Raw genomic sequence first — 7245 nt, forward strand, 5'->3', positions numbered from 1 at the left:
CATCCGAAGAACGTAAGGCCTTCTCCTACATGTTGGTAGGTGCTGGTCACCGGTTTTGTTAGCTCCATGAGCGCATCTGCTGATGTCTTGGCCATGGCCAACACTGAAAGAAAATTGCTTCATTGTATCAATGAACGGGTTTCATTGATGCACAGCAATGTTACATTAATACAATGAAATATTTCGTTCGTGCTATGATACCGAATGTTACCTAAAATTTAATGATTATACCCTCAGCTTTTAGGCTAGAAAGGGTTTATACACTTTGATACGACCAAAAATGTGCCTCATCGAAATAACGACCCCAAGTATGTTTGAACGAAATTTATTTCAGGCAATTTGGAGTCGATTTAGCCATACCCGTTCGTCTGTCTGGCTGGCCTGCGCGCACGATAACTCTCGAAAGGATCAACCGATTCGAACCAAACTAGGGTATCGTAATATTTTGTCCAGACTTAGTTCAAATTCGAAGATGGGTCATATTGGGTACCTCCCCCACAGATTTTAAAGCAAACTCATGATATACGGGTTTTTATATACGGGTAGGTTTTTTATCAGTGGCTGAGGGTATATCTCCGTCAGCACAGATAACTGATACTTTCTTACTTCTTTTTGTTTCATTTTATAAATGAAACCGATTTCATTGATGTAATGTGAGTATTGAAATTATGCTAAATAGTATGTGCTTATAAAACTAGCATGTTTTGGTTGGATCCAAAAATTATGATATAGTTTCATTAAATAAATGAAACGAGTTCATTAAATGAATCAAGCAGTGCCATTGAATAAATAAAACATTAAATAAATGAAACAATTTCATTAAATAAATGTAACAGTTTCATTAAATAAATGAAACAGTTCCATTAAATAGAGGAAACCGTTTCATTAAATAAATAAAACATTTTTGAAGTCTCTAATACTATTTTGCGGAATGAAGATAAAGTCTGCTGTAATGAAGTCTATCTATATTATCACCCTTATATTATCAATTTTCTTCTCATTATTTTTTATTAAACAAATGTTTTAAATTTTCCACAATCATACAGGCATGTCACAGATTCCGATCGGAATGGTTTCAATCCGTAATGTCATTTCGATCGTTTTTGTTTTAGCTTCTTCAGATTTCGATCGATTTGGTGAATTCCGAAAATCTTATTATTTGTATAAATATGGCAACATTAGAGGAATCAAAAGAGACGAAACAAAATCATATGATTAGAAAACACTGTAGAAGTGGGAATAGTGAAAATTGTGTGTTTAAAGAAAGCTGTTTTGTGCGAAAGGAAAGTTAATTTCTTTATTGAATTTTCAATTTTTCTATTGTTTCTGTAACTGAGGCGCAAAAAATCAACTTTACATTGAAGAATACTTTGCTTGAGTTCTTTCTTGATTTTTTTCTTTTATCATTGTTTTAATTTATCATTCGTAATGCCAGATTGTCTAGTTTTTACAAATTTACAACGAAAAATGTATGTGACAACGCTTTGTTTACAATTGATTTCGTTGATTGAGAAATAATGGAAATGTGCGAATTTTTGAATAAAATGATAAAAAATATGAAATTAAATGTAATTTTTTAAATAAAACAATATTTTTATTATTTTTAAGTGTTTTAAAGTGACATGTTTCAAAAAAAAAACAATTCCGTTGTTAAAACTCTAGTCATTTCCATTGTCATTGCAAAGGAAATGACATGCCAAAGCATTGGTGGAAATGACATGCCAAAGCCTTCTTGTAAACGATATGCTTTGGATCCAAAAATGAATAGCACCTTTGGGGTCCACGGTGCCAGATCACTTTCACCCATGATTGAATAACATCTTTGGCATCATACATTTTCTGGTACATATTCATTCTCGTTAACCCCACGATCCATAACCAGGTACCCGGGTACTTTTTTGAGCTTTAAAGTGCTGCTGTTCCTTTATTTTTGAAGATATCAACATGAAACTCCGGGTCATCAGAGACTTCGGCTAAACTTAGAGACTGGATAAAAGTTTATCAAATTTGGTTTAATATATTAACTACAAAATGACTTTAAAGTGTTTGTATACGGGGGTCCATGACCAGGGTACCCGGGTACACAAATAAGAAACCCCAACATTTTCTACCTAAAAACACAAAACCAGTCCTTTTTTGTGAGCCTTTCTAGCCTATAAAATAGAACCCAATTTTATCTTACAAACATGAAATTTGTACAGTTGAGATGTAAAAACTAAGCGATTTTAATAATTTGTACATATAAATATTATTTTATTTTAATATAAACGAAAAAACTTCACGTGGGTACCCGGGTACCCTGGTTATGCACTCCCGTTCGTCCAGGTGGTTATGGATCGTAGGGTTAAAATAAGTTTGTCTCATTTTTTCTACACGTGTATCAGGACTTGTGTCTTATTCTCAGTTGTTCTTTGTTATTTATTTCACTGTTCCCTGTCTGCATTTGGAAGTGAGTTTCTCACTCCCTCGCCTAAGAAGTTACTCTGGAGACACGCCAAGGAAGATCTTTGTTGAATTACACACACAATTTTAAAGCAAACCCGTTCGTGGGTATTGATTTGGTTACGAAGTTTTTCGGCAAATCACACACACGCGACCCGAACGCAAAGTAAGAGAGCAAATGTTTTGATTTTTTTACTTCAGTCTTGTACTGAATTTCATGCAAGCAGGTTGATGCCGCTTTATTTGTTTATTTTTGGGTACACAGAAAAGATTTTGCAGTTGTACAGCAAATATGTGGAGGGAAGAATTTGAAATGATTTTTGTTTTGTATTAATATTTTAATGACGCAGAATGCCTCGTCTGCAATGCAACAATAAAAAATGTATGTATGCTTAGAAAGTCTTAAAAAATCATTTTTATATACAATTTGTTTTTTCTCTCAAAAAAATTAACATATGAAGAAAAATACTTTTCAAATTATGAAGTTATTTATATTATTTTTAATTTAAGTCATACAAAGCGAACGCGCCAACAATATATTTTTCATTTCACACTCAATATGAAAATCATCACTCTGTTCTGTCAGTGTAATTTTACCCACACATAAACAATTTAAGCGCTCGCTCTTCTTGGTCGGCTATGTTTTAAAGCATGGGTGAGCAAGAAGAGAACAGACAAACATTTGAATGTATTGAAACTATTGCCAACTTATGACTGTGTGTTAGTGTGTTTTAATGCACGCACGCTTCAAAACAAAAACAAATCAAAACATTATCTCTCTTTCGAACGCTCTTTCAATGCGTTCGGCTCGTATGTGTGTAAATTGCCGAAAAACTTCGGCACCGCCGTGCCAAAGAAACGCACATTTGTTTTAAAGCATTATCATGATCATCTTATATCGCGTATGCCGACACTTCGAAATGACTTCCAAGACGATTGTTTACATTTATTTAATAATTAAACACATTCGAACAAATATGGAACATTTTTCTATCTGATGATTATATGAGACGGTGGCGCAGTGGTAAGCATACTCGATTTGCACTCTGAAGGTCCGGGTTCGCTTCCCAAGTCAGTCAACAAAACAACATCACATTTTTAAAATTACAAAATTAATGTGGGCGGAATTTCCAAAGAATAAATTCTCTAAAAGATCGTACTTAAAAAATAAAAAAATATTTTTTTTAATTCCAAGAACTATCGCCGAAATGATTTCCAAGAAGTATCCCTGGATTGACTTCCAAGACGTCACGCCGGCGTAGTTAATTTCTTTACAATAGAGGTCACTTCAGTGTGACTTCAGCAATAATCGCCGCGACTGTTTTCAACGCCCTGTGCGACACGCCTAACCCACTTTTGCGATCGTTTTTTCTTGTACAATTGTGCAGTAAATTCCAGTTGCGACTGGGCGAAACTACCCTTCTCTTTGTCACAACAAAAAGCGCTTGCTAGCAACATAAGCTTAAGTTCATCAACAAATGTTCAAGAATATTGTTTTAGTTCGGCGTCAGGCACCATCCCTGCAAACATTTTTTCAAATTTTTAATCGCTTAAAGATAATCTGCGATTCGCGGGGAAGATCAATTCAATCGCGGAAGAGCGCGCCTAATGATAACCTGCGAATCGCCGACATAAAGTAACTGTGTCCGGGAAGCGAATCGCGAGGAAGAATCGCAGATTAATCATCTGGAAGATCTTCAGAAGATCAACATGTAAAGAAAAATTAAAAAAAGGAATAGAACACTTGTTTTTTGTTTCTTCTATTTGTTGTTTAGTTTTCTGCTTTTGTTTTCTTTTCTGCCTTGTTATGGTTTTTAATTATTCCTTTATGTTGTGGTTATTTGTTATAGGCACTGTACTCAGTACTGTTTCCTCAGTCACTATGTTGTCTTTTGGTTAAACTTGGCAAAACCTGGACATGTGTGGTTTGTCAATACTCATAATATTATACGTGCCATTTATATCAAAGTTCTGTAGAAAGTGTATATGAGAATTATATGCAGCAAAATCAAAAATGTTATTAACAATCATCTGTTGCTCTTCCAGAAGAGTCTTCTGTGATTCCCAACGGCGATCATTTGAAAAATTTAAGAAAAAAATGTAAACAATCACGCAATGATCGCCATGGGGAATCACAGAAGATTAATCTAAGCGAACAATCTTCCAAAAATTGAAAAAATGTTGGCAGGGATACTTTTTATTACATTGTGTCATTGTGTGAGTGCATGAGTGAGTGAGTGGGTTGAATTGTGAGTGTGTAGAGCAGGAGGAGGCATTGTGACTCACAAGAGAGCCCATGTGCTCTAAGTGAGCGTAAATTTGTTATCGCTCACAGCCTGTGTAGATGCTAACACGTTGTGAACAACAACAAATTTACGCTCATTGAGAGCACAAGAGAGACCCGAAAATGTTCTCTGCCTCACTCTGGTGTAGAGAGCAGCGTTAAATGAGCGCACGTTAGCGCTCTCTCGCCTGACGCTGTTTTAGTTAGCGTTTGAACATCACCAAAACGGATAAACATAAAAGTGATTTTGCCACTGGTATTTTTAACATTAATAAATGTGAAGTGTTTACTGTGAAAAGAAAATGTAAATATTGGGTACCTGGTACCATATCCCACTTGGACCATTTCGAAGAGGACATTGACCTTCCACTACTAAACCATATATTTATCCCACAACATCTAGGAACCTACCATGGTTTCTATTAGTTCTTTCAAATTATAATATGGAATGTCCCATATATTTACACAATACATCTATCCAGTTATACCCACCTGCAGACATGTAATACCTTTAGCCATGCTTGTAAGGTGTGTTCATCAAATGGAAACAAAATGAAAACATTTTTACAACCAGATACTGGACTCCTAAACAATGCTCTTAACTGACCGGTGTGTAATTCTCATTTGTAGTCGTTGTTCCCCTTTCGATGTGGTCGTAACTGTGTGGTCTTGGATTTTTTGTTTTTTTTTTGTTTTTTTTTTTTTTTTTTGAAAAAACAACATCACAATATTCCGACCAGAAAGCATCTTCTTGTCTTGGATTATGGCTAAATAGTGTCCAGTGTCTGGTTGGGTGCTTACGTGTGTGTGTGCTTTTATGTGTGTTAATTTGTATATTTGTGCTAATAAAGTTGTGAAATTTTAATGTAATTCTTTTGGTTTGAGATTAGATTAAATTAAATTGCAGTTTCTAAATAAAAATTACAATTGTAATAAGAAATGTAAAGACAACAAATAAATGACATTGTAAATTTTAATGTTACTTAGCTCTTGGTGAAGTGAATTAAGTGAATGTAAATATACATATTTAAACGTATATGAATATCTTTAATAGGGAATTTTGTTGTCTTTTTTAAATGGCAATACTTTATTGTGAAATCTGATTCATGTGAATGACAAAACAATGACCTACATACAAAATAGTATCAATTTTACTAAAATACACTTTGTTATTTCTGAACAACGCAATTTTATACAATAAACAAGTGAATACGGTGTTAAGTTCGCCCAAAATATTATACCCTCCATAATATTTTGATCCGACAAAGAACCCAAAAAATACAAAACAAGTAAAAAAGTATCAGTCAGCTTTGCCGACAGAGACATACCCTCAGCGTGTGTATATTGAAACAATTTGTTACCAAAAACGTATGTATTTAGGGGTTTTTAAAAAGTTTGGATTTATGAACCGATAAAAATGTGATTAGGATTAAAGATCAAAAGTTTTGCGGAGGAGATACTTAAAGGAATGGATCGACATTGACCATTATGGAAGTGAATCTCCAGCCACTACATATAGTGCCATAGGGGTTTTTTACACCCTTCGGGCTGTTTGCTAAAGAAGTATGGACTTGTCCCTAAAAAAATTTTACCATCGTAATTGAAGCAGCGAATACATGTTGCTTCAACAAAAATCAAAGTGATTCGATTGCAGGTCTTAAAGTGAACTTATCCGAAATTCTGTGTGGGAGGTACCGGATGGAGTGGACAAATATAGTCCATATTTGAACCTGATCTATATCTGGTAAATATATTAGGATGTGTAAAGTATGGACCAATTCGGCCACTCCCTTCAAGAGTGACCGCACGACCAATTTTTCCAAATATTTTTGAACATTTGTGGGGGAGTTACCTGAATGAGTGGACCGATATGGCTTATCTTCAAACTTGAACTATGTTTGGACAAAATATTACTAAGGCCAAATTTTGGACCGAATCGGCAGATCCGTTTGAGAGTTATCTTACGCTCCAACCACCTCACACGGTATCACAGGGGTTTTTTGAAACTTTCAGGCTTTTTTCTCAGGAAGTATGGACTTGCCCCTGATGAAACTTGTACCGTCGTATGGAGGGCAGTGAATACAAGTTGCTAAAATAAAAATCAAAGCGATTCGAGAGATGGCCCTAAACTGAACTTTTCCGAAATTTTGTGTGGGAGGTACCCGAAGGAGTGGACCGATTGAGCTCATATTAAAACTTTATCTAAGTCAGGTACACATTTCACGATGGACAAAGTATGGACCAAATCGGTTTCTCCCTTCAAGAGTTATCGTACGTTCAAATTTTCCGAACATTTTCGACCTTTTGTGTGGGAGGTACCGGAAGGAGTGGACCGATATAACCAGCTTATTAAATTAAGTTTGGACAAAATATTACAAAAGCCAAATTTTGGATCGAATCGGTTGATCCGTTCGAGAGTTATCGTGCGCTCCAACCAGACAGACGGACGGACATTGCTCAATCGACTCCAAATTGTCTGAAACACATTTCGTCCAAACATACTTGGGGTCTAAAACCAT

Source organism: Musca autumnalis, unplaced genomic scaffold (genome assembly GCF_047663935.1).
Source record: "Musca autumnalis isolate F117 unplaced genomic scaffold, ASM4766393v1 scaffold_4, whole genome shotgun sequence".
Lineage (NCBI taxonomy): Eukaryota > Metazoa > Arthropoda > Insecta > Diptera > Muscidae > Musca > Musca autumnalis.